At 38.9% G+C, this 12,771-nt stretch overlaps 1 protein-coding gene and 1 pseudogene across 1 annotated transcript in view; one reads left to right on the top strand and one right to left on the bottom strand.

Annotated features, from left to right (window-relative positions):
• The window catches only part of CEP85L (centrosomal protein 85L), a 123,036-nt gene that overhangs the window by 41,323 nt on the left and 68,942 nt on the right, over positions 1-12,771 (bottom strand). The window lies entirely within an intron of this gene.
• LOC142453990 (U7 small nuclear RNA) lies at positions 168-220 on the top strand (annotated as a pseudogene).

Raw genomic sequence — 12,771 nt, 5'->3', positions numbered from 1 at the left:
AACTCATTGGTCACTCACAATGGGTCAAATCACAGCTAATCTCCCTGTGTCCTGGAGTAGTCTGCCTAGATACTCTACTGGGGCTTGTAGGAACTAGAAATCATGGTACCTCGCCCAAAGCTAAGTAAATTCACAAGACCAATACTGAAGAAGAAACTGAAACCATATAGTGCTAGAGCTCCTTTAGAATTTGTCCAGCAGGTTTTCTGGGGACACCCCTCCCCCGCCAAAAAAAGAAACAAGCTATAAATTACATTGAACTTAAAGAATTTTTTTTCAACCAAAAAGGAATTGCACTTTTTTGAAAAACAAAATCTCTATCTTGTTACTTATGAAGTGTATTACTAATTTTCTCTATCAAAACAAAAGCATTCTGGCAATAACCCCTTCCTCAAAATGACTCATTATAAATGGAAGCTTGCATCTTGCCTTTGAAATTTAAACTCCAGAAAGATTGTTTTTTAAAACAATCGTATTTCTTCAGTTTGTTTTTATTGCTAACACCATAATACTGTCATAACATCCTAACATGGTTTGCTGACATAATGATTCAAATATATTGCGTGACTTCTAGGAAAGAACACACCAGCTGACAAGAACAGATGAGAAGAACGATGAATACGTCTATTGTACAGCTTAAAAGTACATGTACATGGAAATAAAGGCAAACTCACTGCCATGGGGCATGCCTGACTTTCATCGTGCCACACAACTAGATAACTGATCAATGTAGTCATTCCTTTCTCTTGAAAGGAGGGGCGACGTTTTTCCTCTGATAACTAAGTCTGTTCTGTGCATGCTAACATTATCAAGTTTAGAAAACCAACAAAGGAATGGTTCCTGCATGAAACATGATCTCATTACTGTTTGAGGGGATGGCATATCCAAAATCGAGGAGTAAAATACTTTCTTTACAAAAATCAATTAGATTAAGGAAGTTGAAGACTTCAAAATTAAAATTAACAATTTTTACTTCCAAGAAACCTAGAATATATCCTCTTCCAAACCTTCTGTTGCTATAATTAATTTACTTTGTTAAAACTAAAGAAATATAATAGTTATATTTAATCAATCAACTCTTTTATATAATAAACAAACATGATACCTAGCTCTGGCAACCAAACAAAAATAATTAGAGGCATAATTGATAATTCGTGTAGTGAAAATGGAGATTAGTTTATCAATATGAAATACTGACTAATGAGCCTGCCCAAGGTTATAACGATAACATACACATACACACATACACACACACACAAGCAACATGGCTACTTCTATTAAAACAGAATCAAAACACAACTATTTGTATGTCTAATTTACTTTTAAAATAAGTTTTAACCAAGTCTTTACCATATTTTCGAGAAGCGTTGATGTTATGGTTTGGTTACACTTTGGTTATCACAAGGTCAGCAATTCAAAACCACCAGCCACTCTTCAGAAGAAAAATGAGACTTTCTACTCGTGTACAGAGTTACAGTCTCAGAAACCCACAGGGGCGGTTCTAGTGTCATATAAGGTTGCTCTGAGTGAAAAGAAACTCGATGACAGTGGATTTGGTTTGAGTTTACCCTATCTTACCATCAAATGATAAAAATATATAACCAAAATGTGTTTTGGAAACTTTTCCTTTTCTATCAGTGTAGTTATGGATCTTCAATATCTTCTTTTTCTTTATGCTAAAAATACTGAGCTGGGGGAAAAAAACATCAAAAGCTAATAATGGGGTGAAGGAAGCACCAAAAAGCTAGAGGAAAGTTGTGTGTTTCATCAGTGCTATACTGCACTCTGACGACCTCAATTCTACCTTACAAATCGGATTAGACCAGAGCAGGCACACTGCTACAGATAAGAGAAATCCTGGCTAGATAAACCCCTCAGGGTCAACAGGGAGAGGAGAGATACCAGGAGGATTAGTAGATGGTGGAGGGAAAAAGGGGGAATGGATCACAAGCATCAACCTTGAACCCCCTTGGGGGAAGGACACACAAATAACAGAAAAGTGGGTGAGGGGTGATGGAGGGCAAGATAAGATATGGAAAAAGTAATCTACAACTTATCAAGAGTTCATGAAAGAGGGAGGGATGGTGGAGGGGGAAAGAATGGGGAGCTGATATCAGGGCCTCAAGTGGGAAGAGAATGCTTTGAAAATGATGATGGCGGCATATGTGCAAACGTGCTTGACACATTGAAGGGAGGTATGGATTGTGATAAGAGATGTTATGAGGCCCTAATAAGAGTATTCAATTTCCCACAGATGAGCCCTGGGACCCCATTTTGAGGGGAGGAGACAAACCAGTCAGGGTGCAGTATAGTGATGATGAAACATATAATTTTCCTCTAGTTCTTAAATGCTTCCCCCCCCCCACTTTCATGGTCCCAATTCTACCTTACAAATCCGGCTGGACTGTAGGATGTATGTACACTGGTACAGATAGGAACTGGAAACACAGGGAATCCAGGACAGACGATCCCTTTAGGACCAGTGGTAAGAGTGGTGATACTGGGAGGGTGGAGTGAAGGTGAGGGAGAAAGGGGGAACCGATTACAAGGATCTACACATAACCCCCTCCCTGGAGGACAGACAGCGGAGAAATGGGTGAAGGGTGGTGTAGGATGGTGTAAGATATGACAAAATAATAATAATTTATAAATTATCAAGGGTTCACAGGGGAGGTGGGAGCAGGGAGGGAGGGGAAAAAATGAGGAGCTGATACCAAGGGCTGATACCAAGCAAATGTTCTGAGGTTGAGGGAACTAAATGTACAAAAGTGCTTGATAAAATGGGTGAATGCATGGGTTGTGATAAAATTTGTACGAGCCCCAAATAAAATTTTTTGAAATAATTTTTTAAAAAGAGATAATAATGAAAAATATCAGGATAAAATTGCAGAGGAAGTTTAAGAGCTCCCTGTATGTTACTCCACTGCCATCAAGTGGATTCCTACTCATAGCAGCCCTATAGAGGGTTATGGAGGCTTCAAATCAGCAGTTCTCAACCTGTGGGTCGTGACCCCCTTGAGGGTAGAACGACCCTAACACAGGGGTGGCCTAGGACAATCGGAAAATACATATTTCCAATAGGTGGGGGTCACCACATGAGGAACTATATTAAAGGGCTGTCGCATTACCAAGCAGCCTACCAGAGGCTAGAACACAAATAGGAACAAGTTGATTGCTGTTCAGCTTTAGTCTAAATATTCTTTCACATGTTTTTCAAACAAAAAGTATAAGAACCAGAAATTTTATATAGTATTTCTTTATCCTGAAGTTATTTGTTTACTTACTTAATTTTCAAGAACCAGGCCCATAGCTCATACTTAACATAAATAACTAGAATATCCACTTGCCTCTTCACCTCAGAATATTTCCAGATTTGAGGAAATCCAAAAGTGTCTCCTATAGCAGTCATTGTAACTGACAAAGGCCTATGACAGAGCATTGGAGGAGAAATTTTGACAATGGTTCCTTTTCCAGTGTAAGTCTGTTATCATAAGCCTGACCATATTCTTATCATTTTCAGTTTTATCAGTGCAATGCTTACCTGGCAGTGCCACCAGGGTTCCTTAACAAAACAAAACCCCTGCCATCCAGTAGATTTTGACTTATATGACTCTGCATTGGGTTCCCAAGGCCGTAAAATCTGCTTCACAGGACACTTTAAAGGACTGAAAGAAAAGCAAGGGTGTCTCTTTGAGGACTAAGGTATGACTGACCCAAGGCACGGTATTTTCAAACACCTCACATGCGTGTGAAAGGTGGACACGGAGTTTAAAAAATTGGCATATTTGAAATGTGGAACTGGCAATGAATAATATTACCAGGAACCACAATAACAAAAAAATTCTTGTCCGGGAAGAAGTAGACAGAATACTCCTTAGAGGCAAGAATGGTAAGGCTTCATGTCATGTACATTGGACATGATTATCAAGAAAGCAGTCCTACTCTTGGGCATCATGTTTGGTAAAATGGAGGAGTAGAGAGAGAGAGAAAGGCCCTCAATGAGATGGACTGACACAGTGGGTCCAGAAATCTGTAAGTGTTCATGGGTTTTTAAAGTGTAAGATTCCTAAAAACAAAGATGCTATATCTTTTATCTACTATGGTGTGTGGCAGCATTTCTATAGTAGTGTGACTATAGAAGTGAATGAATTAGGAAGTCACTTCTGTTAAATTTGTGTTGTTGGGTCCCATCAAGTTGACTTTTGACGTCTGGCTACTCCAGGTGAGAGTCGTACTCCCCATAGGATTTTCAAGGCTGCAACTCAGTGGCACCTAGCAACACTAATCTTTATAGGAGATGATCAATGGGGTCTTTCTCTTGCAGAGCCACTGGACGGGTTTGAGTTGCCAATCTTCCCATTAGTAGCTAAGTACTAACCTGCTGTGTCACCTGGGAAACTGAAATTTATAACATGTTTATTTTCATAAAGAAGCTAATAATATCTGCTGTAAAAAGTGATTATACATTTTAAAAACTAGTTTAGTATGCTTATAGAACATTAAGCTTCAAAGAATTGACTTTAGAGTTAATTCAATCCTCCTTAATTCTATTTATAAGAAAACAGCACAGAAATATTCACATTTAAAAAATAACAAACATAGTGAAAGAACCATAAAGATGAGGCTAAGTTTAAATTCAACTCTATTAATAAAGTCATGATTAACACATAGCCACTCCACACATGCCAAAGTATGAACAAAGAAATAGAAGTGAAAGAAATAGAAGTAAAAGATCAAAGGTTCCAGAGATAATCATTAGGGCCAAACATCTTATGGGAACAGAAAGCCTCACCTTTCTCAAGCAAGAGTGCTGGTGGGTTAGAAATGCTGACCTCATGGTAGGAAGCTCAACACCTAACACACTATGCCACCCGAGCTCCTTACGAAACCACAGGGCTCCAGGCACTTCTAGACATTTCAGACTTGAAGCAGTAATTCACAAACACTCAGCAGAAAAGCACCTTTCTCAAGAGTGGGATAAAATCCTCCTCTTGGGAATCTGGAGTCTAACCTGAAAAAAGTTCATCTTCACAAAACTCCCTTCAATCAAGCTTGCATTTTACTATTCTGTATGTTTAAGTACTGATATGCTTTAATTTAACCATCAATTTAATTAATTAATTTTAATCAAATTTCAACAACAACAAAAAACAAACAATGGGCCTGCCTTCGCCCTCCTCTCTGCTGCCTCCACCACAACACTATGAACCGGTTTAAATACTCAATGTAAAAAGTTAACCTGATGATATCTTTTACATAAAATTACAAACAAGCAAATACGTTAAAAGAATTACAATGTCATAAAACTATGTAAAAACAAAAGCAGGGAGAATAACACAGAATTCATCAAGAATTGGGCTCAGGAGAGGTTGTGAATGAGACCTGGTCCCGTGGTCAGATGTAAGCCTGGCTTTTATTTTAGGTGATTTCCCCAGTCTTAATGGCTATTTAGAAAACCACAAAATAGCTTACATACACAAAAGGTGAGTCATGCATGAATCACTGTTAAAAGAATGCATAATGAACCATTTATCAATATGAATCCAGTGAGGAAATAAAAATGTACCTGAAAGGAAAAAAAAAAAAGGCTTAGAATAAGAACACTGGTGGGGGCAGGGCTTAGGACAGGACGTCTCTCACTCTCACCCTCCAAATATACCTACATTTTTAAACAAGAAAGAACATCATTTTCTTGGTTACTCTATTCCTATCTCATAATTCTCGATCATTCACATCCTCCTCTTCCTGCCCATGCTGAGCAGTCAGATTGAGGATGATTTCTTACCTGTTCATAACCTTATTTCTGCTGCATCACTCACCCTATCCCCTGGCAGTCTTTGCCCCACTTCCCGTCAACCGATCTATACTCAAGAATTACCATGAGCACAGTTCTACACGAGGTAGTAGTAGTATAAAAAGTAATGGTACAAATGAGGCAGAGGATCTGCTCTCAAGTCTAGGCAGATACACTATTGAATGTAATAAAAGGAAAGCTAACAATCAGTTTGGCACAAGGCAGGGAAGACCTCATAAAATGGCTTAACTGAAACAGCACCTCCATGGGCATAAAGGTTGGTAAGACATTCCTGCAAAAACACCCATGCTTAAAATAGCAGCACCCACAAAAGGCTACAGGCAGCTGAGCACAGACAGGGCCAGGGGACAGAGCACAAAGGGATATGATAAGAGGCGAGGGAGCTTGAACAAGTGGGCCAAAAATACCATACTAAGAGGTTTGGATTTTAGCCGGTTTGAGACTGAGCTATTTATTTGCTTGTTCCATGCAGCTATAGAAACATCTTCTAAAACTGAAAGTCCTCATTTTTTATGTGTCAAGAACCTCTTTAGCAGACTGTTAAAGTCTAGTGTTCTGTTCTTAACATGTTTCTATATACATTAGATGATTCCCAATAATGTGGATGCTCCGCCGTTCTGGTAGCAGAGCGTAAATGACAGCTGTGCACAGTCTCTCCTTCCCATTGAGTACAGCACAGGAAGGGGGACAAGCACTGCACTTCAGTGGGATGACAAGGGCCAGTGTCAACGGTGAAAAGGCTTGTTGACAGTATGTGTCATTGATCCCATGACACAAACATACTTTATCTATCCAGTCTTTTAAAAAAGCACATTGCTCTCATCTACCATGAGAAAAACCTCAGATCAATCCCAAATGAGGATAGTCTACAAGATACCTGATACTCCTCAACACTCTCCAGGCTTAAGAAAATAAGGAAAGATTGGGAAACTGTCACAGCCTAAGGAGATATGATTAATAAATGTAATGTATATCATACAACAGAAAAAGGGGCCAGGGAAAATGAAAAACACAAATAAAATAGGGGCTTTGGATAGGAATAATGTATCAACAGTGGTTCCGCAGTTGATACATTATGCAGTATGACAAATGTACCATACTACTACCTTAGCCATCACGAGCTGATTCCGGCTCCTAGCCACCTACAGACTATAGAACTGCCTTCTGGGCCTGCCTAGGCCATCCTCTTGATGTAAGCTGTTAATGGAGGAAGTGAGTATGGAGTATACAGGAACTGGTTTTACTATCTTTGCAATGATACTATAAATCCAAAACTGTCTTAAAAGAAAACATTTAAAAATTATAGCATTAAAGAAGACCAGAGAAGAATCAATGTGTGCTGGCAAAGAATAATGAAAGTGCCATGGACAGCTAAAAGAACAAACGACTCTATCTTGGAAGAAGTACAGCCAGAATGTTCCTTAGAGGCAAGGATGGCAGGACTTCATCTTACTGCTGGGAACATTATCGTGAGACCAGTCTCTGGAGGAGATGGTGCTTGGTAAAGTAGAGAGGTAGTACAAAACAAGTCCCTCAATGAGCGGGATGGATGGACACAGTGGCTGCAACAATGGGCTCAAACATAAGAATAACTGTGAAAATGGTACAGGACTGGATGGTGTTGCCTTCTGAGGTACACTGGGTCACTGAGTTAGAACTGACTAAAAGGCACCTAACAACAACAACAACAATGCATTAAAAAAGAAACATGTTCTATTCGTATATGTGCTGCTTACTTGACTAAAAGATTAGATAACGTTCAAAACAGTTCTTGGTCCCGAGCGGTACATACAGGTAAGGAGTGAGCACTAGCCACAGAGCTGGCCATTCTAGCCCTACCCAGTAAAGGCATTTGAGAAGACAAGCATGGCAAGGTGTTTCAGAAACGTTACAGCCTCAAGGACCCTACGGAGTAGTTCCACTCTGTGCACAGGGGCTGCCCTGAGTCGGGATCAAACGACAGCAACACCATGGTCATCTCAGAGCAGGGAGGAATGTAAGCAATATTTTGAGTGGTCCACAACTGTAAGGTGGGAAATCATTTGAGATTCCCATGGTGACAATTGCATGAGCTCTAATCGTTCTGAGGTCTGCAGCCTACAATCAAAACTGAAAAACTGCCGTTTCATTTTGAGCCTAAAGAGGAACATTTTTCTTGCTCCCCCATTCAGTTTCCAGACTTGATCTCTCCCCATGAGCCTTAAGTTACCAATCCACCCTCTACAGCAGTGCTTCTCAACCTTCCTCCTGCCGAGACCCTTTCATAGAGTCCCTCATGTGTTGGTGACCCCCAACCATAAAATTTTCATTGCTACTTCATAACTGTAATTTTGCTACTGAAAGAATAGGGTGACCCCTGTGAAAGGTTCGTTTGACCCCCCAAAGGGGTCACGACCCACAGGCTGAGAACCACTGCTCTAAAGGGAAGGCGTAAACAAGTACATGAACTGATATAAAACAGATCCTACATTGTAGAGTCTCTGATAGTCACCGTGCCCACTCCACCTCACAGCTCCCAACAGCCCCGTTCTGCAGTGAAGCTCCTTGTTAAGGCCATGTGACCAAAAATAGGTTCAAACTACAATCTGAATACAAATGAAGATTTTAACAAAGCATTGCAAAATATTTCTTACGCTTATTTAGGGAACTTTGGAGGAACTCTATATTGACTATATTGCTGATAATCCGTGTTCTTAGTAAACAACTTGTTTCACAAACTAGGAAAATAGAGTATAATACTTTATAGTTTCATCTAGTCTCATAATAATAAGCTGAACCAAAAAAAAAAGTAAACACAGAAGAATTCTCTGTTTTCCAAATCCAAAAAGGTTTGTGTCTCCACTTTCCAAATCTAACACAGTCCCTAGCATCTTTCTGAGATGCATGTAAACCTATGGACGCTTTTAAAGTACACGTGCAAACACATGAGGTCGCTAAGGTATACTCTATTCTGTCTATGGAAGTGTCTTATTCAACTTAGTACGATTAGTTCTATTTCCTAGAAGTGCTCGAGCTATCTTCCAAGCTTCATTTTCAAACAAATGTGTAACTGCCAGACAAACTTACGGCAGACTTTTTTAAAAACAGGAACACATTTCCATTTCATCTAGTTTGTGGTTTACATTACTTAGTTGGTCTTAAGACTGTGAAACACACTCTCCAACACACGCACACACATAAAATGCCAACCTGTTAAGAGAATCATAACTATACAGAACTGGGATCCTCAACTATGCCTTACAAGTTGTTCGTCTTCGTCAAATGACTATGTACCACCTTAGCCTTCTAGGCTCTAAATGATTGGTTATTATTCACAATTCATAGTAACGAGAAATTCTTATGTCAGACTGAAAAAAAAAAGTTGATCAATTACTGCACACCGTGTTAAAACATTCATACAATTTCCTTAATTCGATGTTTACTTTTCCCTTAGCAATGTTCACAGAAGGTCTTGGCTCAACTATGATTTTTTCAGTTAGGTTTGGCTAATTTTAAAATAAAGATTTGCTCTGGAGATAAATTTTATCTTTCTTTGGAAGAAGTTAAAACCATCTCCATTTAAGGACACAGAAGCAGCTGCTGCAGCACATTTTTGTTACCCAGAAAGAAAGCGAAGCAGGCAGAGGTTGGTCCTCTAGAAGGATATAAAAAAATCTTACTGAAAAGACTTTTCCTCATAGGTCTTAGTTTATGTTACCATTTATGTGACCAAAAGCAGCAAAATGAATAAGTGAATAATGAAAACAAAGACAAAAGAGAAATTCTCAGTGCAAACCACTGTTCAGAGTGGTTTCAAATACCCTTAAAAATTAAATACTGACAGATTTTTCTCCTTTTAAGTGAGAATTTCATAATAAATAGCACGTCCAAAATTACATAAGCAACTTAAGAATTAGAATTGCAGGTATAACACTAAGTAAAACCAATATAAATAAAAACCTAACCATTAAATTAACAAAACACAGAAGAATGAAAAGTCTGGCTTTCCAGTTTTCCTTTCCAATTCTACTATAAGCTAAGCTCTTCTTTGAAGTTCAAAATTCCCAGCTACTAAAACTTCACCTATTTAATAACTTTCAGGAAAATAACTATATTAAATAAAGCAAATCATTTTAAAACATCGCACAATATGATAAAGCCTCCTTAACTAGGATGCAGTGAGTGGCAATCTGTGGTTATTTCATTTTTTCACTAGAAAGCTATCCTTGACTTTTCAGTAAAAATCAGTTAAAATTTTGGCAAAGGTTTATGGTAACTGTATGCGCCTGCTGTTTCAAGTCTCAGTTATTTATATTTGTAAATGGTAAGGATTCTGAGGGTAATATCTAAAAACGAACTGTGATCACATTGATCCCAACCCATAGGAGCCCTACTGACAGGGTAGAACTGCCCGGTAGATCTTTATGGGCGGAGAGGGCGTCTTCTCTGACTCTCGCAGTGCAGACGGTAGTTTTGAACTGCTGATCTGGGGTTAGCAGCCCAATGTGCAACCGCCACACCACTAGGGGTAATACAAGTCAGTTGAAATTGAAATTCCGTTTAATAAAATACTGTTTTGTTTGGCATGGGAGTTACTGTTCAGTACAGGGAAACCTGTGTGTGATCGGCTGCGGTCCGCACGGTGAAAAGTCCCAGCAGCTAAGCACGAGAAAGACTGAGCTTTCTACTCCCCCATTAACAGTTAGTCTCTGAAACCCACATAAGGGTCAGCGCTGACTCAATGGCAGTGAGTTTGGTCTTTGGGGTGTGTCTTGTTTTTCCTGGTCTCACAAGCTTTCCACAGTTGACCGGGTGCAGTCATCACTTTCCTATCATTACTTGGCTGAAAGTACTTAGCATGTTTCCCTGCTCTGACAGGTTTCTGCCTTACATGAGTTCCAGCTGCCCCAGGTCTTACCAGCATGATTAGCATCCAAATTTAAAACAGAGCTAAGTTAAACCCATGTATTAGTCTTACTTTATCTGTAATAAAAGACAAAGCAGATTTTTAATCAAAAGAAGGTAGCAGTCTGGTTTCCTTAAATATATTTTTATCTACACAGGTCTGAGGAGCAAGATATTTACTGTCTTGCTAACATTATAAAGCTGCAGCAACAACTCAAAGAAAATTGCTTGGAAGTCAGTATTATTTGGACTCTTAACATTCTATTCCTATGACCATTTCTGCTCTTCAATATTATCACCACCCAGATGTTTTACACGATACAAATGAAGACGCATGGATCCTTAAACAGCTTTCTGAACACCAAAGACAACCTTTATTCCCCCATTTATCTGCTTTTATTCTTAGAAGTAGAACACAAAATGTTCATGGCCTTTCCACGCCTGAAGGAAGATAAATGACGTTCTGAAGTGGTGAAACTATGGCTAGCCAATCACAACTTCAGAATTCCTGTGTGACATCACAAGCCCGCCCTAAAACACTTTCTCCCCTACCTACTTCAATTGTTCCCAGAGACCTGGCAACAGTCAGAAAACTTCCAGCCCGACCACCCGTAAGACTTGATACAACTCACAAAATCCAGAGTATCATCACAGCAGCCAAGGTAAGAAAAAGATTTTACTAATTTGGATCATCTAATTTTCTAAAACTCAAACTCACTGAACTATTTTTAAAAAGAGCTGATCACATTTTATAAACTTTAGTTAAAAATTAAGACAATAGAATATTTGATAGGACAGAAGGCTTAATTTCTAAGTACACACATACTCAGTGACATGAAGAATGAGCATTTACAGACTTTACAAACTTCAGAATCTGGATCGTGTTCATCTTTGATTTTGATAGTTTGTCAGTCTAAACTTCTACTTTCACTTTATTTTTCAAATGTAAACTTCTGCCAACATAAAAATCTTCCCATTATGTTCCCCTGTTTGGTGACAGTGGTGGTTTAATTTCTCCACGTGGAAACAATGGTCGATATGGGTTTTGATTGCTCTGCCGTGAAAGAGCAGGGCTGGGGTGGCTACTGACACCTGGAACAAAACTCGCGGAGCTGTGTGGCTGCACATCGGGCAGGCTATCCCAACAAGGCATTCTATCTCCTTACAATGCGTATCCCATGTAGTGACTACGCACCAGATACAATGCAGTTTTAGAATCTACAATAAAAATTTACTTTATAAATGTGCTGGAAGACTTGTGTCCATTCTATGAAGTCCAGGCAACTTAAAAAAAAAAACTTTAAAAAATCCAAGCTTTTACTAGAAACTTGAATATACCCTACTACAAACACATGGAAAAATTTCTAGAATAATTCACTGTTTGTAATAAAGTTCTTTTGGCAACACAAATGCTCCTAAATATTGCATTTGAGCTAAGCTGGTTCTCTACTCTGCTCATCGGTGGATATAACGTTGTCAGGTGCTGCCAGGGGGTCTGCAGTTTCCTTTCTGGGGAAACAAAAGGAAGAAAAGAGCAGACAGATGAAGGTGCTGCTGCAAATGTTAAGATTTCTGTCTGACTCGCACTCTGTCACAATCCCAAAATGAATACATTATGTGAGCTTCCTCATTCCTGTTCTTAATTCAGTCATAGCATAAAGAATAGGCCAAGCTTTATTTCCTTATTTTCATGGATATGCAAAAATGAAATTTACTTCTAGAATTCTCCATTCCTGTATTAATTGCTCATTAGGATTTCATAATTCTGTAGACAGCTTTCATTAAGAGAAAAAATATTTCGACTTTTTCCTACCACAGAGGCACTTCAGTTGTCCCTCATTACCTGCGTGTGCGGATTTTTCCTTTGCTATTACTTACATCACTTAATGTGTGAGCTTTATGTGAATATTTTGCATGTTATTCAAATATCAAATTTCATTCTTATATTTCATATTGGGTGTCAAAAATTATTTTATTGTGTCAGATTATACTGTATCATGCAGTGCTCCCAAAAGTAGGTAATTCCTAGGAAGAGCATAACATGTCTAGAAACGTCATTCCTAGCCGAGCAG

The sequence above is a fragment of the Tenrec ecaudatus genome, chromosome 7 (assembly GCF_050624435.1).
Source record: "Tenrec ecaudatus isolate mTenEca1 chromosome 7, mTenEca1.hap1, whole genome shotgun sequence".
NCBI classification, from domain to species: domain Eukaryota; kingdom Metazoa; phylum Chordata; class Mammalia; order Afrosoricida; family Tenrecidae; genus Tenrec; species Tenrec ecaudatus.
The sequence above is the reverse complement of the archived record's forward strand: the minus strand, read 5'-3'. Positions and strand labels throughout refer to the sequence as shown.